General features: G+C 43.4%; 1 long non-coding RNA gene across 1 annotated transcript in view; it reads right to left on the bottom strand.

Annotated features, from left to right (window-relative positions):
- Window positions 1-661: 661 nt before the first annotated feature.
- LOC140128975 (uncharacterized) overlaps window positions 662-24,164 on the bottom strand; it is a 227,204-nt gene continuing 203,701 nt past the window's right edge. Inside the window, exons 2-3 of the long non-coding RNA XR_011855220.1 lie at window positions 933-1,086; window positions 662-795 (exon numbers count right to left, since the gene is read on the bottom strand). This is a non-coding gene — a long non-coding RNA (uncharacterized lncRNA). The remainder of the gene's footprint in view (window positions 796-932; window positions 1,087-24,164) is intronic.

Raw genomic sequence — 24,164 nt, 5'->3', positions numbered from 1 at the left:
CTATGAGCAAGTGTACCTGGTTTATCCATGCTTGATTTGATGGTGATTTAAAAGTAGAAGAGACAGAGGAGTGCAAGGCTACTTTGCTGTTTGATCCCTGCACCCATCTGTCTCTTTTGCATGCATATACAGGATGGTAGTGGATGGAGTAAAGAATAATGAAAGAAGATTTTTTTTTTTAACGAATTTATAAACAAATATTAACAATATATACAATTCAAAATGCTGTATTTAGAGTTCAAACAGCTCTCTAGTATATGGCCCTGATGTTGATTGGCCATGAGGAGCCATGGCTGAAGAGCCTTCGTAGGGGCCATGGAACACAGGGGCCATGGCAGGGTATCTGGTGGATGGAGGTGGGCTTGGAGGTAGCAGTCCACCCACATGCTGGCGCCGTCTTTCCAAAAAAAGAGCCACCTCGGACTTGTCCTTTGGTGTGCCCTTTTGAAAAATCTGCAGGACAGCCATCATGGCTACCCTGCAATTCATTCTGTCATCCTCATGCACTCCTTTAAGGTCTTGCACCATGGAGCGCATGAAGATGTCCTCCGCCGATTCATCGCGCCTCCTCCTCAACTGATCCAAGACCTCCGTCTCAGCAGCAATACTGAGACTTGACAATCCCAGCTTCTACGAGAACGCATCGGTGCTTGTGGTGGTGGTGGTGGTGGTGTAGATGGAGGTTGAGGTGTTGGTGACTGGGTGGATAGATCCTCTGGCTGCTCTTCAAAGGACTCCTCCACCACATCTTCCCCAGTCTGCATAGAGGCGGATTCCTCTAAATTATCCGCAGTTCTAGAGAAAAAAAAAAAATTTAAAATTTGTGCACATATTCTATAGTGCATTGATGCAACGACAATTCTGAGGACACAAGAACTTACAATTCTTTTATTAATAATGCTTTAAAATAAAAATATATTTTGATAACTTACTCTCCAACGTCCATCACCACATCCAAAAAACGTAAGAAACTTGTGTAGAGGTACGGTTTCTTGTGCAGTTTCCCACTGCCACTTCTCCCTTTCTCTGACTTTTCCCTCTTATATTGGTCTCTTGCTGAGACCCAGCGTGTGGAGACCTTTTTTACTATAAAAAAAAAGAAGTTTTTATTCATTTGCGGTTTCAAGCAATCATACAGAATAGTAATAAGAAGGTACAGGGCACATGGCTGCAGGGGTGATACAGGGCACATGGCTGCAGGGGTGATACAGGGCACATGGCTGCAGGGGTGATACAGGGCACATGGCTGCAGGGGTGATACAGGGCACATGGCTGCAGGGGTGATACAGGGCACATGGCTGCATGGGTGATACAGGCCTGATGGCTGCAGGGGTGATACAGGGCACATGGCTGCAGGGGTGATACAGGGCACATGGCTGCAGGGGTGATACAGGCCACATGGCTGCAGGGGTGATACAGGGCACATGGCTGAAGGGGTAATACAGGGCACATGGCTGCAGGGGTGATACAGGCCTGCTGGCTGCAGGGGTGATACAGGGCACATGGCTGCAGGGGTGATACAGGGCACATGGCTGCATGGGTGATACAGGCCTGATGGCTGCAGGGGTGATACAGGGCACATGGCTGCAGGGGTGATACAGGGCACATGGCTGCAGGGGTGATACAGGGCACATGGCTGCAGGGGTGATACAGGGCACATGGCTGCAGGGGTGATACAGGGCACATGGCTGCAGGGGTGATACAGGGCACATGGCTGCAGGGGTGATACAGGCCTGATGGCTGCAGGGGTGATACAGGGCACATGGCTGCAGGGGTGATACAGGGCACATGGCTGCAGGGGTGATACAGGCCACATGCCTGCAGAGGTGATACAGGCCTTATGGCTGCAGGGCTAATACAGGGCACATGGCTGCAGGGGTGATACAGAGCACATGGAGGCTGGGATTATGCATTACAAATGTCTGCAGGGGAAGGTCATGCGCATGGCAGCAGGGATCAGCAGGGGTGGGGTATGCACATGGCTGCAGGGCAGGGTAATTAGCTTACCAAGAGATGCACGTTCCCGGGTACTGCTACTAGCCCATTCGTCCGGCAACAGTATTGCAGTAATCTCCTCCCACTTTTTGTGCTTGAGGGCACGGTTGTGGAAGTCTTCCAATCGCTTATCCCATAGGATAGGGTGCGCTTGCACCAGAGCCAGGAGCCTCTCCATCTGCACATAAGCCATGTTGCTTCTGACTCCCAGGAAAGTCCTCCCCTCCCCTAGTTCCTGGTATTCCTAGATACAGAACGTATATACGGCAGCATACGGTGGCCACAACGTATGTCACCCGTATTTTATACGTTCCCATAGACTTCAATGGGGCATACGGCCGCAAGAACGTGAAAAAACAGGACATGCTCTATCTTTTTATACGGCTCACATACGGTACGGTACGTTACAGTGACAAACAGGGCAATTCTTTGTATCACCGTATCTCCCATAGGAATGAATGGTAGCGTATTCTGGAAGAATATACGCCCGTATATACGGCCGTTTTTCAACGGTCGTGTGAATGCAGCCTTAGAGTGGTGGCTGTGCTGGTGGATGGGGAGGCACCGATCTTCAAAAACAGACATAAAGATATTTGCCAAGCTTGGTGCAACAGGAGACCCCATTGAGGTCCCCTGTAATTGTAGAAAAAAGTCTGAATCAAACCTGAAATAATTCTTTTTTAAGACAAATTCTAGTAGTCCTATCAGAAATTTAATTTTCATATTTGAGAGATTAGCATCTTCACACATTTTTGCACGGATTATTTGAATACATTCTTCTGTAGGAATATTCGTATACAGACTTTTAATGTCCATTGTACAGAGTAAGGTAACATCATTTAGTTCCAAGGACTGAATACTTCTTAGGAAATCGCTAGTATCTGTCAGACAACGTGACGATAGGTTGAAGAAAGCTATCGATATATGTAGCGAGGGGACTGAAAAGAGAATTAACTCCAGAGACGATAGGACGCCCTGGAGGGGTTTTAGCATTTTTATGTATCTTAGGAAGTAAATACAATAGGGGTATTCTTGGGGAGTCATTAATTAGACATTTGGCCATAGTTTTATCAATAATATTTAGTAACACTACTTAACACTGATAGGACTACTAGAATTTGTCTTAAAAAAGAATTATTTCAGGTTCGATTCAGACTTTTTTCTACAATTACAGGGGACCTCAATGGGGTCTCCTGTTGCACCAAGCTTGGCAAATATCTTTATGTCTGTTTTTGAAGATCGGTGCCTCCCCATCCACCAACACAGCCACCACTCTTAGCTATGGCTTAGATACGTGGATGACGTGTTCGTGGTATGGGGAGGCACAGAATGTGAGCTTAGGGAATGGGTTTCTTTCCTTAATGTCCAACATAAACTGATTGAATTTACATGTGAAGTGAACCATAATGAGATTAGCTTTTTAGATGTACTAGTCCAGAGAACGGACACTAATAAGATTACAACCACGTTATTTACAAAAGAAACAGATAGAAACAATTTGTTAGATCGAAAAAGCTTTCACAATCCCAAAGTCTTCAATGGGATTCCTAGAGGACAATTCACACGCATTTGCGATAAAGACAGTGAATATGAGAAACATAAAGAGAGGCTAATAGAAAAATTTGCAGCAAAAGGATACAACCGGGTAGACTACCTATCTCTACTATCTCTACATATGACAACCATGCTAAATTAATTAAGAAAACAATATTAAAACACTGGAATTTATTGAAATGTGATCCAAAATTCAATAAGCTATTTGTCGATCGCCCACGTTTTGTATATAAAAAAGGAAAATCTATAGCAAACCACATTGTTAGAGCAGATATAAAAAAGAAAAAACTTTCTAAACAAGAATTTCTGCATCCGAGACACACTGGAACTTTCCCGTGCCTCGCATGTCAGAACTGCAGTTCAATAATAAAAGGTGATAAGATCTCACATCCAAGTAGAGGGACTATATGATCTATATGATTAAATGTCCATGCGGGAAAGCGTATATAGGGAAAACGTCCAGACAAATAAAAATTCGTATTAACGAACATAAGTCAGCCATTAAGAACTATGAAAAAAATCTAACTCAAAACCCAATAGAAAAGAAGGGAAAGAAACATTATGAGACCTCAGTAGCGAGGCATTTTTTGAGCATAGACACAATGTATCAGATTTAAAATGGACTGTGTTAGAGCAAGTAGAAGCTAATGATAAAGAAAGTATGAAAAGACGCCTCCTCCAACGGGAAATCCATTGGATTTATAAATTTGAAACATTAAATCCTAATGGAATAAATGAAGAATGTAATTTTAATGTTTTTCTCTGATTGCAGTCACCCTTTTTTGCACGGAAAGCCTTCACTTCTGAATGTTCGTTCCGTACAAAGAAATAGCAAAAGAAGGTCTTCCTTTATGCACTAATGTATTGATATGTTTAGTATTTATGGCTGTGCAATTGATCATTTATTGCAAACATAATATATTGATACATTAGAATGTATACAGTGAAATGATAAAGTTGTGTTGTGTGTCATCTCACTACTCATCACGAATAATGCACAACTTTATCATTTATATTATGTTTGCATTATGCACAACTTTAACCCCTTAAGGACGCAGCCATTTTACAGCTTAAGGCTCAGTCCCATTTTTTGGATTCTGACCTGCGTCGCTTTATATGGTTATAACTTTTGAACACTGTTACTTATCAAAACGATTCTGAGATTTTTTTTCCCCCACATGTTGTGCTTCATTTTAGTGGTAAATTTTGGCTGATAAGTTTTGCGTTTATTTACAAAAAAAAAGAAAATATGATGAATTTTCTGAAAAATTTGCCATTTTTGAAATTTGAAATCATTGCGTTTTCAGGCAGATAGATTTACCACCTAAATAAATTGCTGAATAACATTTCCCATATGACTACTTTACATTTTCACCATTTTTGAAATGTCTGGATAATTTATTTTGATGTCACGCGGCTTACAAATCGAATAGCGCTTTTCCGGATTTTCAGAATTGACTATTTTGGGGATAAATACAGTTTTGAATGAAAATTTACATATTTAGCATCAAAACCCCCCATATAACCAACCCAATTTCAAATCTGCACCCCTCAAGCTATCAGAAACAGATTTTACGAAGATTGTTAACCCCTTGAGATCTTCATAGTAATTACATCAAAATGGAGGCGAAATTTAGAATAGTCAAATTGTGCCGGTTATACGTTCATTTAGCCCTAAAATTTACACATTTCCAAAATATAAAAATACAAAACCCACCATACAATTTGTTCTACAATTTCTCCCGAGTGCAAAGACCCCCCACATGTGGCCGTGACTTGTTTTATGGGCACACAGTGAGGCGCAGAAGGGAAGGAGCACCCTGCAGCTGCCAGGATTTTACTTTCCTCATTGGCCTCTTTTGAAGGCTGTAAAATTTTCGCTTTTGCGCTATTAGGGTCATGTGACGGCATTTTTTTTGCGGGATGAGATGCTTTTTCCAATGTTACCATTTTGGGGTTGGTATCACCTATTTTTGAAAATTTAGGAACTTCTTTTTGAGAGCAGGAGTAGAAAAGCATCAATTCTCTACTGGTTTTTTTACTTTTTTTTTTGTGGTGTTCACCGTATAGACTAATAATTATATTATCTTCATTCTATGGGTCGATACGATAACGGGGATACCAGACACGAATAAATTTTCTTGCGTTTTACTAAATTTGTAAAATAAAACCCTATTGTGGGGAAAAATCTATCATTTTTGTATTGCCATATTCCAAGTGGCATAACTTTGTTTAGGTTTTTTCTACGGAGCTGTTTGATGGCTTGTTTTTTGCGGGACACGTTGTACTTTGCACCAGTATCATTTTAGAGTACATATGTTTTTGTGATCACTTTTTATAGCATTTTTTGTGGGATTGAATAGGTAAAAATCATAATTTTTGGAGGGTTTATAACAGTTTTCTTTTACGGCGTTCATCGTGCGGGTTCAATAATTATTTATTTTTATTCTACGGGTTGTTACGGACGCGGTGATACTATATATGTGGGGTTTGTGTTATGATTTAGACTTTTTTTTTAGTTATATGTCTCTTTATATGTTTTGGGGCTTTTGGGCATTTTTGGTGATTTATTACTTTATTTTTTTATTGAATAATTTTTTTTTTTACTTTTTCCACCATGGAAAATGAACAAGCAATCATCTGATTGCTTGTTCATAATAATACCCTGCAATACTTATGTATTGCAGGGCATTATCAGTGTCAGCCTATGTACTTGCATAGGGTGGCACTCTGCCAGTAAGATGACGTCACAGACGCCATCTTACCGGCAGTTCCTGCAGGTAACACTGGGGTCCAGATCGGACCCCAGTGATACCGTAGCAGTGATCGGTGCCCCCCGAAAATTATTCGGGGGGGGCGATCGTGGGGGAAAGACACCCCATATGCATGTTAGATGCCGCGGTCGCGATGACCGCGGCATTTAACGGGTTAATCACCCGCGATCAGAGACAACTCCGATCGCGGGTGTTACACTGGGGTGCCGGCTATCAGTCACAGCCGGCACCCCGTGTTTCCCGATGCCGGTTTGGCTCAAATCTTGAGCTGAACCGGCATCGGCTCAGCGTCTGATATATCGGACGCTGAGCGCTAAGTCACTGAGCTCAGCGTCCGATATATCGGACGCTGAGCGTTAAGAGGTTAATGTATATTATATTGTTAAACGTCATCCCTGACGTCACATCCTGCGGGGGATATAAACCCGCCATGTAACACCCTTATCACTGCTTGAGAATGGCTACATTGAGTTAGCTGAAACGTTGCTGTACTTTCACCTGGTGAATAAACACCTTCGAATTTGACACCGAGTGCTGCTACTTCTTTGATTTGCTACTATAATACTACATATATACACAGAAGCGAACATGAAAAAAAATCTGTATTTATCATATACAGCTACAGAAAACACATGAGATCCTCAACTATTGCATCCAGTGACATCAGGTGACGTATCCTCGGATTGTACTCTTTCCTCATCTTCTCCATTAGTTCCACCATCACCTTGTCTCTTCCTTCAGGTACACAGCATTCCTGCAAAGTTTACCACACAGACGTCTTATGTTCTGTACTTTCCCATTGTCCCTTAACTCTCCCTTCTTCTGCTACCACCAATACTGTGCCCCAAATACCGTAATAGAGCCCCCTGAAATATTAGTACCACACAAATGTAACCCCCATAATGTAACATACTGTAATGGTATAGGATATTTTATTTCTTCTTTCTCTCCTACCCCAGCCTACCCCAGACATAGAATGAATGGCCCCAGCCTACCCCAGACATAGAATGAATGGCCCCAGCCTACCCCAGACATAGAATGAATGGCCCCAGCCTACCCCAGACATAGAATGAATGGCCCCAGCCTACCCCAGACATAGAATAAATGGCCCCAGCCTACCCCAGACATAGAATGAATGGCCCCAGCCTACCCCAGACATAGAATGAATGGCCCCAGCCTACCCCAGACATAGAATGAATGGCCCCAGCCTACCCCAGACATAGAATGAATGGCCCCTGCCCGCCCCAGACATAGAATGAATGGCCCCTGCCCGCCCCAGACATATAATGAATGGCCCCAGCCTACCCCAGACATATAATAAATGCCCCCTGCCTGCCCCAGACATATAATTAATGCCCCCAGCACGCCCCAGATATACAATAATGCCCCCTCCATATAACTAATGCTCCCTGCCTGCCCCAGATATACACTCACCGGCCACTTTATTAGGTACACCATGCTCGTAACGGGTTGGACCCCCTTTTGCCTTCAGAACTGCCTCAATTCTTCGTGGCATAGATTCAACAAGGTGCTGGAAGCATTCCTCAGAGATTTTGGTCCATATTGATATGATGGCATCACACAGTTGCCGCAGATTTGTCGGCTGCACATCCATGATGCGAATCTCCCGTTCCACCACATCCCAAAGATGCTCTATTGGATTGAGATCTGGTAACTGTGGAGGCCATTTGAGTACAGTGAACTCTGGTGGTCTTCTGCTGCTGTAGCCCTTCTGCCTCAAAGTTCGACGTACTGTGCGTTCAGAGATGCTCTTCTGCCTACCTTGGTTGTAACGAGTGGCGATTTGAGTCACTGTTGCCTTTCTATCAGCTCGAACCAGTCTGCCCATTCTCCTCTGACCTCTGGCATCAAAAAGGCATTTCCGCCCACAGAACTGTCGCTCACTGGATGTTTTTTCTTTTTCGGACCATTCTCTGTAAATCCTAGAGATGGTTGTGCGTGAAAATCCCAGTAGATCAGCAGTTTCTGAAATACTCAGACCAGCCCTTCTGGCACCAACAACCATGCCACGTTCAAAGGCACTCAAATCACCTTTCTTCCCCATACTGATGCTCGGTTTGAACTGCAGGAGATTGTCTTGACCATGTCTACATGCCTAAATGCACTGAGTTGCCGCCATGTGATTGGCTGATTAGAAATTAAGTGTTAACGAGCAGTTGGACAGGTGTACCTAATAAAGTGGCCGGTGAGTGTATGCTGGAACAGGCTGTTTATAATGAGGTTCAAAACAAGTAATGGAACTGGCACCTCACCTTGTCTATCATGAGGAAAGAAGATTTTCCTAATACAGAATACAGGACAAGAAACGCCCACAATGCCTCAGGAGACTTCCCATAATGCCATAAAACTAAATGCTGAGAAATACATTAAAACAATTGTAAATGGTGCTGTTACCAACCATACAATGCAAATGGAAACCTAAACATTCTGCATAGGACAGAACAAGCAGAGAGGCTTCAGATATCTGTGCTGACAGGTCAGTTAATGGAGGAAAGAAGTAAAGGTGTGAGGCAGAACAGGACTGAATGTGCAGGGGAGAATAGTAATGTGAGTTATTGGGGCTGGAGGCACAAGGGGGTGCATTTACGTGGGGAATGTTAGGAGGCTGGGGAAGGGGGCCAGGAGGGATGTCTTCACCATATCTCCCAACTTATGGGCGAGAGAAAGAAGGACAAAAATCATTTCCCGCTTTCTCTAAACTACGCCCATTGTCCCACCTTAATATTGACCTTAATGGCCCCTACAGAGTATAATGCCCCCTTACTTTGGCTAACATCCCCATGGACCCATAAAATACCCCCTAAAGTAACTCTGCAACACATAAAACCCCTCTTTATTTTTATCCTCCCTTTACATTTGTTTTATTTTAATTATTTCCTTAAACTTACACATAATAGTATCTATACTCATACCCCCTCCCCTCCTCATATGGTGTGGCTCCAGTTCTCTATCTTCCTCTACCTGTAGCCTCCTGTCTTCTAGTCTCCTCTTGTGGCCTCCTGTCCTTTGCCTCCTCCTCCTCCTGTTGTCCCCTGACCCCCAGCCTCCTCCTGTAGCCCCCTGTCCTCCTGTATCCTCCTGTAGTCTCCTTTTCTCCAGGCTCCTCCTGTCCTCCAGCCTCCTCCTGTAGCCACATGTTCTCCTCTAGCCTCTGGTCCTTCAGCCTCCTACTGTCCTCCAGCAGCCTCCTGTCCCCCAGCCTCCTCCTATAGCCTCTAGTCCTCTAGCCTCCCATCTTCCTCCTGTCCCTTAAACACGGAAATAGCAATTTTAGTTCAACTGTTCGACTTTGTAAGTAAATGTGCCCCAGTGTGTTTTACATGGGACTGTATGTTGGAGGAGATAGTTTTTAAGTGATGAGGATTGCATGATGGTGTACATGGAGGCAACCAGCACCGATATATGGAGGTACTTATCAAGTGTATGTGACACGTCATCTCGTTGGGGCTGAATTAATGTGCAGATATACCTAGAGTAAGTGATAGAAACATGTATTTTATTAGTTGCTGTTACTATGGTAACATAGTCCAGGTCACTGGAAGCTCAGCATGAGAGGGAGAGGCTATTACTGAAAACTAAAGGGTTCATGGGAGTTGTAGTATCCTGTGTTGGCCATCTTGCAGATTACTCCATTTTGTGATGGAGCTTTCACATGTGAAAGTTGCTGCGTGTAGATTCCAAAGCAACATGGGAAAAAGTTGTGTGATGTTGTCAGTTTGTGTGAGTAGACCTCCAATGGTACTAAGATAAGTACTTCAAATGTGTGATACTATTGTATTTTTCAGACTATAAGGTGCACAAAAAATCCTTTGATCATAAATAAAGACGTACTGTCTATTTAAGAGTGTTTAAGAGCTCCGCACCAGTAATATCCTGCACCAGCCCACACTGTACACCGGGTCCCCACAGGGAACCCCACAGGACTAACACCCTGCCTGAGGAGGGAAAGAGAAGGGGCCGAGGGAGACAGCTTAACCCCTGCTGCTTCACCCTTGCAACATTAATCGGAGCTCTGTGACACGTTTGCCTGGATCTGCAGCTGTCTTGAACTGTGCACAGGTCTGCCAGCTCTGGTCATTCTTAGTTACTGCATTTCAAAGGAAAGCCAAGTGTAAGTGCATTTAATATATTTTTTTATACCCACTAACCTAAAAATGCCTCTTGTTAAGAGACATGCTAATGATGCAGAATTTAAGCTTAAAGCTATAAGGAAATAGGGCACCTGCGTGAGAATTTAACGTTAATGAATCTATGGTGCAGTGGAGCAAACAAGAAGATGCCCTATGCCAGGTAAAGAAGACCAAACTGAGTTTCCAAGGAGACAAAGCAAGATTGGCACATTTGGAGGACAACATAGAACAGTGGGTTATCGAACAGAGAATCACAAGTAGAAGTGTCTCCACTGTTTCTATTCGACTCAAAGCCACAGCGTTAGCACGTGACGCAACACGTACTGTTGAGAATACAGGGACCAGTACGGTATCTATATATACCACAGGAAGCAAGAAATCATCTTCACTGTAGTTCTTGTCTGTCAGGCTAATGGCCAGAAATTACCACCCATGGTCATTTTCAAGAGGTGTCATCATCAAGGCTAACCCAAAGGGCTGGAAGGACGAGGAGAAGATGATTTAGTGGCTAAGGGAGGTCTAGGTAAAGAGACTGGGTGGCTTTTTTCACATATCTCCATCCCTATTGGTCTTTGATTCTATGTGCGCCTATGTGACCAATACTGTCAAAGCCTGAGTAAAAAAAACGGATTTTGCTGACATTCCGGGTGGATTAACCAAAGAGCTCCAGCCGCTAGTTATTGGTGTCACCAGGTCATTTAAAGTGAAATTGCGATCTGCATGGGAGCAATGGATGACAGAAGGTGACGACAAATTTACCAACAACAGGAGGCAACGCTGGGCAAGTTATGCCACTACGTGCAAGTGGATCGTGGATGCCTGGGAGAAGATATCAGGCTTCAGTATCATCAGAGCTTTCAGAAGAGCTAAGCATCAGCAACAAGACCGACCCGGATGATGATGAGGAGGGGAACCCGAGCATGCTTGATGCCAAAATTGCCCAACTGTTAAACTCTGATACTGAAGATGAAAATTTTGATGGATTTGTGGTGGAGAAGTGTACTGAAAAAGTAAATATGTTGAATTGCAGTTACAACTGAACATGTTGAGAGTTATTGTGAAAGAGTTAAATAAAGTTTGACTTATGGTCTGAGTTTTGTTTCATTTACTGTCTCACTTATTGCGCTGCGCCTTATAATCCAGTGCACCTTATAATCCGGTGCGCCTTATATATGGACCTAGAACCTAAATGTCTTAGCAGGCATTTATTGGTGGTGCGCCTTATAGTCCGGTTATACCTCACAGCAGTTTGACACATCTGACCTGAGCTTAGTGTAAATTCCTGCCACAGAACTCTCATACTGTGTGTATAACATTGATATTCTAACATTAGTAGCAATATCCTGAACATCTGAGATTAGGAATTAGTCACTTCAAAGAAACATTCACAGTTGTGTGCAGTTCTACTCATCTATTTTATTCATTTTTATGATTAAAGAAAGTAAATCAATGACAGTGAAAGTTATTCATTGAGTGAAGAAAAAATCATCTGGAAATTATTGTGTGTATTCATTCTTTACTCATCTTCCATTTCTTTCCCAGAAGTCCCTGGAATAGAAAAACTAGTTTCAGTTCATTTTCTGAAAGTTTCACATTTTATAGACTCCAAAATACAGTTGTAGAACACAGCTGAGTGACTTTGTTGTACTTTCACAAATATTATGTGACTTTTTCAAGTACCTTATATACTCGAGTATAAGCCTAGTTTTTCAGCACAAAAAATGTGCTGAAAAACCCAAACTCGGCTTATACTCGAGTCAAAAAAATAAATAAATCAAAACTTGCCTTTCTGGCGGCACCCGTGGATCTTCTGTGCGATCCATCCGGTATTGTTGTGCTGCGCAACGGGGAAGGGGGGGGGGGCTATATACACTGGGGCAGGGGCTGGCAGGCTATATACACTGGGTCAGGGGCTGGCAGGCTATATACACTGGGGCAGGGGCTGGCAAGCTATATACACTGGGGCAGGGGCTGGCTGGCTACATACTGGAGAGGCTGTGACCAATGCATTTCCCACCCTCGGCTTATACTCGAGTCAAAAGGTTTTCACAGTTTTTTGTGGTAAAATTAGGGGCCTCGGCTTATACTCGGGTCGGCTTATACTCAAGTGTATACGGTACTACCTTGTTTTCCTGAAAATAAGACACCCCCCGTAAATAAGCTTAGAAATTTAAGTCCTCCCCTGAAAATAAGACCTATCTTATTCAGGCGGCCGATGGCCAAGCCCTGAAGGTGTGAGAGTGTCCTACTCTTATGTGGGCAATTTGTGACCCATTGCTGACTATTTAAAAAAAATCTATTGCATTTGTGTCTTTAAAACACAGAGGCGATTGATATACAGAGTGACGCAGCACAGATCCTGCACGCCACTGGCATCCCTGGACAGTGGCTGTGACTCAGCAACCTCCATTCACCAGCATGGGAGAGTGATCGGATTATTACTTTAAATTTACTAATGGTAAGCTGTATGAAAAAAAAAATTAGAGAGCAGAAATCCATATATGGAGGCTGGATAGTGAATAAACTGCGAGGAGGGCTGCTGTTTATAATATGTGTATGCGTGTATGTCCACTAAAGGAATCTGCAACATCACATTTACAATCACCAAAGTTTGCACAGACGCTCTCTGTGACTCAAGGAACGTCATACACTAGGTTTTGAGACAAAATTTTCACCTTATGCTTTCCAAAATACACTTATTAACCACCATATACAGTAGGTATTGTCTGCTGCTGCTGCTTCTGTGGCAGTTAGAAACTGAGCCATGATTGGTTGCTATTTTGCCACAGGTCATTAATATGAGTTCTGAGATTGGTTACTATAGCCAATGAGTAGAAGACAACTTATGTTTGAGGTAATACGGATAGGTATGCAGAGATAGGGGGAGATTTATCAGAAATGTCTGAGGTAAAACTGTTCCAGTTGCCCATGAAAACCAATGACAGATCAGCTGTTTTTTTTTCTATAAACAGCAGTGCAAAAATGAAACTTGAGGTCTGATTGGTTGCCATGGGCAACTAGAACAGTTCTGCTCTCAGACACCACTGATAAATCTCCCCATAGACAAAGTGACAGTCAGAAACAGTCACAGTCAGATACACAGTCAAATAAGGAGGCAGTCACTGTAAGAGAATTTCAGAGGCAGTCACTCAGACGGTCAATGGCAGTTGCTGAAAGAGACAGAGATGGTCAGAGACAGAGAGACACAGACATACACTCACCGGCCACTTTATTAGGTACACCATGCTAGTAACGGGTTGGACCCCCTTTTGCCTTCAGAACTGCCTCAATTCTTCGTGGCATAGATTCAACAAGGTGCTGGAAGCATTCCTCAGAGATTTTGGTCCATATTGACATGATGGCATCACACAGTTGCCGCAGATTTGTCGGCTGCACATCCATGATGCGAATCTCCCGTTCCACCACATCCCAAAGATGCTCTATTGGATTGAGACCTGGTGACTGTGGAGGTCATTTGAGTACAGTGAACTCATTGTCATGTTCAAGAAACCAGTCTGAGATGATTCCAGCTTTATGACATGGCGCATTATCCTGCTGAAAGTAGCCATCAGATGTTGGGGACATTGTGGTCATAAAGGGATAGACATGGTCAGCAACAATACTCAGGTAGGCTGTGGCGTTGCAACGATGCTCAATTGGTACCAAGGGGCCCAAAGAGTGCCAAGAAAATGACACCACCACCACCAGCCTGAACCGTTGATACAAGGCAGGATGGATCCATGCTTTCATGTTGTTGACGCCAAATTCTGACCCTACCATCCGAATGTCACAGCAGAAATCGAGACTCATCAGACCAGGCAACGTTTTTCCAATCTTCTACTGTCCAATTTCGATGAGCTTGTGCAAATTGTAGCCTCAGTTTCCTGTTCTTAGCTGAAAGGAGTGGCACCCGGTGTGGTTTTCTGCTGCTGTAGCCCATCTGCCTCAAAGTTCGACGTACTGTGCGTTCAGAGGTGCTCTTCTGCCTAACGAATGGCGATTTGAGTCACTGTTGCCTTTCTATCAGCTCGAACCAGTCTGCCCATTCTCCTCTGACCTCTGGCATCAACAAGGCATTTCCGCCCACAGAACTGCCGCTCACTGGATGTTTTTTCTTTTTCGGACCATTCTCTGTAAACCCTAGAGATGTTTGTGAGTGAAAATCCAAGTAGATCAACAGTTTCTGAAATACTCAGACCAGCTCTTCTGGCACCAACAGCCATGCCACGTTCAAAGGCACTCAAATCACCTTTCTTCCCCATACTGATGCTCGGTTTGAACTGCAGGAGATTGTCTTGACCATGTCTACATGCCTAAATGCACTGAGTTGCCGCCATGTGATTGGCTGATTAGAAATTAAGTGTTAACGAGCAGTTGGACAGGTGTACCTAATAAAGTGGCCGGTGAGTGTAGATATATAAAAAATATTTTTTGTTAATCCATTCTATTTAGTTATAGCTAAGAGCAGTTATTTCCTATCCCGGGCAGCGCTGGGTTCTACAGCTAGTATCTTATATATAAAGCTGAGTGTGTGTGTGCTCGCTTGTATGTATGTATGTATGTGCAACATCCCCCACCGGGGCCTAGACTTTTTCTTTGGGGCCTGGAGACAGCCGGGGCCCGGGATACCGGAGTGGCTGACGGTTGTGGCCTAGGCACGCTAGTGTCACGGTGCTTGGTATGGGGACCGGAGGGCTGTCCTACAGCCTGGCAGGTCTCCAGCAGGGTGGTGTTGGCAAGAAATGATGAGGGAGAGTCTGTTATAGTGGTTCTCCCTGGGGCAACCCTTTGGTGTCTGGAGTATGAGTCCCTGTGTGGTGGATAGGGTGCCCGTGATGGTGACAGCCGTAGTAAGAGGGATCAGAAGGAGGCAGACGTTGTCTAAAAGCAACTTACAGTTCTTTATTGGAACCAACAGGAACAGTGGAAAATGTGCTAAACAAATCTTAACAATGATAGCAGGCTGGGGATGCACTTGGAGAGGGAACCACAGGGATTGATCGCCAGCCTGGATGCAAGGGCAGGCTGGGAGGTAGCTGTGTCCTAGTAAGATGCTTCAGCTTGTCCTGGGTTACTTCAGATATCACCCTTGAAGGTAGAATGATACCCATTTACTCTCACTAACTCCTCAGAGCTGCTTAAGCAGTGAGCTGGCTCTCTTGCTCTGCTTTGTCTGACTGACTGACTCCTGTCAGACTGGTCTGATCTGGTGTACTGGCTGCACTGTATTGGTCTCTCTCAGAGACTAACTGATCTCTAGAACTTTCCTGACCAGGGGTTTTATCACTCCCACTGGTCAGGTGGTGGTTACTCCTCCAATTACATCCCAGCTTACAATACGGTATTAAAACAGGTGTGATTGGCTGATGGAAAGACATCACATTAAACAATTAACTCCTGCCTTACCAGGCAGGAACTACCGCTACAGTGTTCCCCGTGTTGTGTAGTGACCTGCTGTGGGGTTGATCAGACTCCACACAGGTTGCAAGCTACATATAGGGACGTATTCGCAACAACCACTCTGCCTTGCATCGGCAGGGGTGTTGCATATGTATGTATGTATGCATGTCCGCTAAAGGAATCTGCACCTGGCAGATTTTCGCATTTCCGATCACCAAATTTTGTACAGCCACTCTCGGTGACTCAGGGAATGCCAAAGACTAGGTTTTGAAGTGAAATTTTACCTCACGCTTTCCAAAATACACGTATTAACCACCATATACAGGAGCCATTGGGGCTCATTTACTAAGGGTCGTGCTACTCACTTTTGTCGGACTGTGCAACTATTTCGGGGATTGCACGGCTTGGACAGGTATTTAACAGATGTCTGCGCTGGGTTTTTGGCACACAGGATAGTTTTTTGGCGCAGCTGCGCTGCTTCCATGCGACACAAATTGGGGGACACGCCATCAGAAGATCCGACTGATTCGGACTGAGTGCAGGCTTTAACTTTCAAATTGTGTCATAAGCCCAAGCACTTACATGCACCACTTAAAAGAAGGTGAACTCTGCCGGACCTGAGCGTGGAAGTGACACATGCAGGATATCGGGCTCACGATCTTAGTGAGTCACAGCACAGTGTATTATCATTGGACAATGCACTTTCGGTGAACTCAAGCAGACGGGTAAGTAAATGAGCCCCATTGTATGCTGCTGATGTGGCAGTTAGAAACTGAGCCGTGATTTCTTGCTATTTTCCCACAGGTTATTAATATGAGCTCTGAGCTTTGATTGGGTCCTATAGGCAATGAGTACAATACATCTTATGTGTGCGGTAATATGGATAGAGACAGTGAAAGAAAGTCAAGTACAGAGAGAGAAAAGGTGAGAGACAATCCAGTACAGATAAAGACAGTGAGAGATAGTCAAGTATAGAGAGAGACCGTGAGAGACAGCTGAGCACAGAGACAGTCAAGTACAGAGAGAGGCAGTGAGAGACAGTCTAGTACAGAGATAGGCAGTGAGAGACAGTCAAGTACAGAGAGAGACAGCCAAGTACAGAGAGAAACAGCCAAGTACAGAGAGAGATAATCAAGAAGAGAGAGACAGTCGGAGAGACAGGTACAGAGTGTCAGTCTGAGACAGTCAGAAAAAGAGAGATAGATACATATAAAAAATTGTTACTAACCCATTCTATTTTGTTATAGCTAAGAGCAGTTATTTTGTATCCCAGACAATGCCGGGAGCTACAGCTAGTATATAATAATAATAAATAATAAAATAATAATAATATATTCATGCAGGGTGCTATATATATTCTTAGGTCAGCTCTGTGTGTAAAGTTATTAGGTGAGCTGTATATAAAGTAGTAGCGGGTTGTACACAAATAATAACAAAGTGGTGTACATTAATTAGAGGAAACTTTATATTATTCATGCTTTTCCCACAAGATGCATTGAGGGAGATGTATTCATGTGTTGGTCTTTAGAACCGTGCATAGTAGAACTAGACCGTTCTCTGCTACATCTCCCTCAATGATTAATAGGCAGCAGAAATCTGTATACGGCAGAAAACTGCAGTAATTTGCTCCTGAAATCACATTCACTGACAATTTGACATGTCCTCGGTAACTAATAAAAGTGACGGGACAGAAAATATCCTGTGCAACATCAAATTAAATGTTGTGGTGCAGCAAACTAGACCAACTTATAGTGTATTCTGTAGCTGCTGTTTTCATTAGGAACTGTCTATGTGAAGCCTTTGTTCATTAGTATGATAGTGTTTGTATAGGATGTTGAAGGAAAGAAAAAAGAGTGATGAAGGAATATTTTGCTGCTTATTTTTTTCCATTTGTGTCCAGGATATGTATAAAGAAGAGAAAAGAACTTACCTTTATTCAATGGAATGATGAACCAAGATTAACAGTGAGGGTAGCCACTAGTCCCTCAACAATGTTTGTAACTCTTCCCAGAAACGAGCCAAGAGTTAGAGTCTGTAAAAAGTAAAAACAGGTCACAATAAACTATAAACATTGCCATTTTTACCACCGGACGAGGCCTTAAAACGTCTGGGGCACTGACCAGAAAGCACCACAGGGGGGTGCCGGATTGGAATGGAAGACACACTAGCTGTGCTTCACACTCCCTCTCCAGCATCAGCCAGGCCAGTGAGAGAGGGGAGAGGCTCTACCTCCAGCTCTCATGTTTGCCATATGCAATTACATCTGTTTGTGAGCCGGACGGCGCATCACTAGCAGAAACTGTCTTCGTCCGTGCCGGCTGATCTTCACTCTCCCTCTCATGCAACCAGGGCCTGTTTTAGACAAAGTGAGACCCTGGGCAAAACTAAAATTGGGTCCCAAAATAAAACTATTTTATAAACATAACTAACAGAATTTAGGGACATAAGTCCTGGCATGGTCAACAAATTTATCAGAATATTACCAAAGGTGCGTCTGTCGCTTGCGTTGTGATCAGTTTTGCAGGAGGTGGTTTAATTCTCCACATGTGGGTTATTAGTCTATTCCTTATATAAACATTTTTTTGGTATGCTTTCTCTATACAGGTCCAAATTTTGCTTGGTGACTTCGCCCACCAGTGTTGTGATTGTTCAAGTATGGCTGCTAAGTAGTAGTTATGGAGGTTGGGTAGGCCTAATCCTCCTCTTTCTTTAGGTTTTGTTAGAGTTTGAAAGGCTATGCGTTGATGATTACCTTGCCATATGAATTTATTTAGTTGTGCTTTAATTTTATTAAAGTATGAGTTGGGGACAGGTATAGGTAGGGTGCTAAATAGATATAAGTAATTTGGTAATACCATCATTTTGTAAGTAGCTATCCGGCATACCAGGATAGCATATGTTTGGAGTCGTTTTCTAAATCACTTAGGATCTTGGGGTTAAGAGGTAGGTGGTTTATGTGGAATAGTTTGTTTACTGGATATGTTAAGCTTATACCTAGGTAATTTAGTTTGTCTTCCCTCCAGTCTAGTTTGTGTTCTTGTTTTAGCAGTCTTAAAACCCCTTCACGCTCCGTGGCGGATATATCCGCCATGGAGCTGTGAAGGTTGTATGAAGAGGGCTCACGGGCTGAGCCTTCTTCATACAGAGATGGGCTGTGCTTGCATCGATCGCGGGTGTTAACCTTTTCTTTGCCGCCGGCGCACTTTAAACGTGGCGGCGCATGGGCGCCGCCATCTTACCTCCGATCACTGCTCCCCTGAATGTCATCGGGGGCGGCGATCAGTTGCTATGGTAGCCTCGGGTCTTCGTTTGACCCGAGGATACATGGCTTCTGCACATCCATTACAATGAGCCTGTGGCTCATTGTAATGTATAGTGTGCAGAAATGCCATATACTGCGATACAGAAGTATTGCAGTATATGGTAGGAACGATCTGACCCTCTAGGGTTAATGTACCCTAGAGGGTCTAATAAATAGTGGGAAAAAAAAAGAAAAAAAAGTTTAAAAAATGTAAAAAAAATAAAAAAATATTAAAAGTTCAAATCACCCCCCTTTCCCTAGAACTGATATAAAATATAATAAATCACAGACACATTAGGTATCGCCGCGTCCCAAAGTGCTCGATCTATCAAAATATAAAAACGGTTATTGACGGCGGTGACCTCCGGAACGGCAAATGGCGCCCAAATGTCCGAAATGCGACTTTTATACCTTTTTAAATGACATAAAAAATGATCAAAATGTCGCACAGTCCTCTAAATTTTAGCAATGAAAATGTCGGCTCATTTCACAAAAAAATGACATATCACACAGCTCTGTGCGCCAAAGTATTAAAAAGTTATTAGCGTCAGAAGATGGCAAATTTTTTTTTTCTTTTTTGTACACACTCGTTTAATTTTTGAAAATGTATTAAAAACGCAATAACACCTGTATAAATTTGGTATCACTGCGATCGTACCGAACCAAAGAATAAAGTTGAGGTGTTATTTGGAGCGCAGAGTGAAAGTCGTAAAAATTGAGCCCACAAGAACATGACGCACATGCAGTTTTTTTCCACATTTGGAATTTCTTTCCGGCTTCCCACTACATGGCAGGGAATAATAAAAAACATCACAGGAAAGTAAAATGTGTTACGCACAAAATAAGCCCTCACACAGCTCTGTACACGGAAAAATGAAAAAGTTATGGATTTTTGAAGATGGAGAGCGAGAAATTAGCGAAAATACCCTGCTTCCTTAAGGGGTTGAGAGGGGGATGGGGGACGTTAATTGGAAGGATTTGTGATTTTGCATTATTTATTTTATAGTAAGATATTTTGCTATACTTTTCCATTATTTCAAATATGTGTTTAAGGGAGTAATTAAGATCATTTGGAAAAAGAATAATATCATCGGCGAATAGAGCAACTTTATGCTCTACGTCGCCTATCTTGATTCCCTTAATTCCTGTATGTGAGTGTATGGCTATTGCTAAGGGTTCAATAGATAATATAAATATGATGGGGGATAGGGGACACCCCTGTCTTGTCCCGTTTGTAAGGGTAAATCTTTCTGAGTGTATAGCATTAACAAATACTGTGGCTGATGGGTAAGAATATAATGCTTTTATAGCCATGAAGATATGCCCTTCCAAGCCAAATCTCCGCAGTGCTAAAAATATATATTCCCTATTTACTCTGTCAAATGCCTTTTCAGCGTCGACACTTATAACGCTGCTGTGGTTTTATTTATTTTGCAATATTGTAGGAGGTTTATGACCCGTCTTGTGTTATCGGATGCTCAACTAAAAGGGGTAAATTCCGAGGCTGTCTCGTTTTAACCCCTTCATTACAATGTGCTATCAGTACATTGTAATGAATGAGGAGGAAAATCCCCATATACTGCCATACTACTATATGATAGGATCAATCAGACAACCTAGGGTTAAAGTATAATATATAACATAAACATTCAAATCACCCCCCTTTCCCAATAATTGATATAAATATAAATCAACAGTAAAAATCATAAACACATTAGGTATCGCCGCATCTGAAAATGCCTGATCTATCAAAATATAGGAGTTTATTATAAAAAATTCTCTTATATAATTGCTTCCTACCTAGCAAGAGTATTCGAAGCCGCTTCCTCTAGAGGAGAATTCCCTGAAGCCATGCTCACCTCTGTAATAGTGACCCTTCCAAAACCAAATAAAGCTATAGACAACCCAGCCAACTATCGCCCTATTTCATTGTTAAATGAAGACGTTAAAATATACACAAATCCTAGCAAACAGATTTAAAAAAGTTATCCCCACACTTATTACACATGACCAAACAGGTTTCACTCCGGGAAGACAGGCCTCTGACAACACTAGGAAATTAATAGATCTCCTTCAGATATGTGAAATAGAACAAACCCCAGCCTCATTTTTAACAATTGATGCCGAAAAAGCATTCGACAGGGTGAACTGGGACTACTTATTTGCCACCCTTAGCAAGTTTGGACTTACTGGTCTGATCCTGAAGGCTATCCAAGCACTCTACTCCAATCCCTCAACAAGAGTGTTTGTCAATGGTAGGCTGTCTCAAAAGTTCACCCTGTCGAATGGTACAAGTCAGGGTTGCCCCCGTTCCCCCGTTATTTTCGTTCTTTCTATAGAGCCTCTAGCAGAGCACATCAGAAATAACCAACTAATCACTGGTATAAAAGTCGGAAGGTAAGAATACAAAATATAGAATTAGACTCACCGGTAATTCAGTTTCCATCTAGTCCTCCATGACGGCCCACTTGGAGGATGCCCCTTGACCTCTGTAGGGACAGGAAGCAGAGAGGTTAAAGGCCTCCCACCCGCATCCTCCCGCCAGTGTCTACCAAATAACTACACCGGTGGAAGGTACAACAAAATTTTATTTTGTATGTTAAACATTCACATACATACAGAATAAGTCAGGGAGGGAATATATATAGGCCGTCATGGAGGACTAGATGGAAACTGAATTACCAGTGAGTCTAATTCTATATTTCCAATACGTCCCCCATGACGGCCCACTTGGAGATCTACCAGATAAGTAGGAATTTCTAGGGTGGGATGACAGCTTGTAGAACTTTCCTGCCAAAGGAAAGATCTTGAGAACAAGGTAAATCCAGTCTGTAGTGTTTTATGAAGGTGGATGATGAGGCCCAGGTAGCGGCCTTACAAATCTGCTCTAATGATGCACCTCTTTTTTCAGCCCAGGAAGTGGACATAGCCCTGGTGGAATGGGCTTTTAGGTCCGTTGGGATCTCCTTCCCTTGTTGCGTATAACATGTGGAGATAGCTAACTTTAGCCATCTTGCTATTGATGTTTTCGAGGCTTTTCTCCCTTTGTTTTTTCCCTGGAATTGAATAAACAAGTTATTGTCTAAACGCCAGGGCTCTGTAGCCTTTAGATAAGCTAGTACAATTCTTCTTACGTCTAGAAGGTGCCACGAAGCTTCCCTACTAGTGGAGGGGTTTTCGCAAAAAGATGGTAGTGTGATTTCTTGAGTTCTGTGAAATCTGGATGTCACCTTGGGAATGAAGCCCGGATCTAAAGTAAGAATTATACGATCAGACAAAACTCGCATACAAGGCTCTTTGATTGAAATAGCCTGAATTTCACCCAATCTTCTAGCTGTAGTGACAGCAACAAGAAGGGTAGTTTTTAACGTTAAGTTCTTTATGTTGGCGCTATCCAGAGGTTCAAATGGTGGTCTGGAAAGTGCGTCTAGGACCAGTTTTAGGTCCCATGTAGGAACTCTCCTGAGAATCTGGGGTCTGATTCTGGAGGAGGCTAGGATAAATCTTTTGACCCACCTGTGCTCCGCCAGTGGACGATCGCAGAAGGCGCCAAGGGCCGAGACCTGGACCTTTAAGGTGCTAGTAGAAAGGCCCTGTTCCAGGCCTTTCTGTAGAAAGTCCAAAATCTGTAAGATATTGTTGTTAGATTGAGATGGAGGATTATCTCCACAAAATGTTACAAATTTTTTCCAGATTTTGTGATAAATTGCGAACGTAACCTTTTTCCTACTTGCCTTAAGAGTTGTTACTACAGCCATTGAAAGACCCTGCGATGTCAGGAATTCGGACTCAGGATCCAAGCTGTTAGCTGAAGCCGTCCTGGGTCGGGATGTAGAATCGGTCCCTGGTGTAACAGGTCTCTCCGTGAGGGTAGTATCACTGGTTGCTGCTGGGTCAGAGATGTCAACAGGGGGTACCAGTTCTTCTTTGGCCAATTGGGACAGATCAGTATCACCCTTGCCTGGTCCGTAAGGATTTTTCTGAGGACTCTTGCCACTAAGGGAATAGGGGGAAAGGCATAGGAAAGAGGTTCGACCCATCGATGGCTGAAAGCATCCAGTCGATCCCTCGGAGCTCCCGCCTCCAGAGTGTAGTATCGATGGCATACCGTATTCTTCTTTGTGGCGAAGAGATAGATTTGAGGAATTCCCCACAGACTTGTCAAATGGATGAAGACCTCTGGATTGATGCTCCATTCGTTGGGAGAAATTTGTTCCCTGCTGAGGTAGTCTGCCTCCTTGTTTAGAATTCCTCTCAGGTGAGTTGCGGAGAGGGAGAACACGTTCTCCACTGCCCAGGAGAAGATCGTATGTGTTAAGGTGGAAAGAGTTGTCGATCTTGTCCCCCCCTGTCTTCTTAAGTAAGACACCGCTGTGGTGTTGTCTGATAAAATGTGTACATGGTGGTTCTTCAGGAGAGGTGTATTTTGCCTTAGGGCTTCCCAGATGGCCCGTAGCTCTCGATAATTTGATGGCTTCCGGGATTGGGAAGGCGTCCATAGACCTTGGGCGTAATGGGAAGGGAAGACCGCTCCCCAGCCCACACTGCTTGCGTCGGTCGTAATTGTGAGACGCGGAAGGCAGTGCCAGTGGACCCCGTTCTCCAGGTTCTTTCTCTGTAACCACCACTGTAAACTTCTTTTTACTGAGGATGGGATGATGACCTTCTTGTCCAAACCTGAGGGCCTTCGATCCCAACTGCTCAGAATCCAATTCTGTAGGATGAGAGAATGATTTTGACTCCAGGCCACTGATGGGAGACAGGCTGTAAGGAGTCCTAAGATCTTCATGGCTCCTCGGATTGATATAGAAATCTTCATTCTGAAGGAGCGAACGTGTTGTCTCAGATCTTCCGCTTTCCCCTGAGGAAGAAAGGACATCAGATGAGTGGAATCTAACATTACACCAAGGAATTTCTTGAGGGTGGAGGGAGAAAGATCTGACTTTGGGGTGTTTATTAACCATCCCAACTCTGAAAGCTTGTATATCG

Source organism: Engystomops pustulosus, chromosome 4 (assembly GCF_040894005.1).
Source record: "Engystomops pustulosus chromosome 4, aEngPut4.maternal, whole genome shotgun sequence".
Classification (NCBI taxonomy): domain Eukaryota; kingdom Metazoa; phylum Chordata; class Amphibia; order Anura; family Leptodactylidae; genus Engystomops; species Engystomops pustulosus.
The sequence above is the reverse complement of the archived record's forward strand: the minus strand, read 5'-3'. Positions and strand labels throughout refer to the sequence as shown.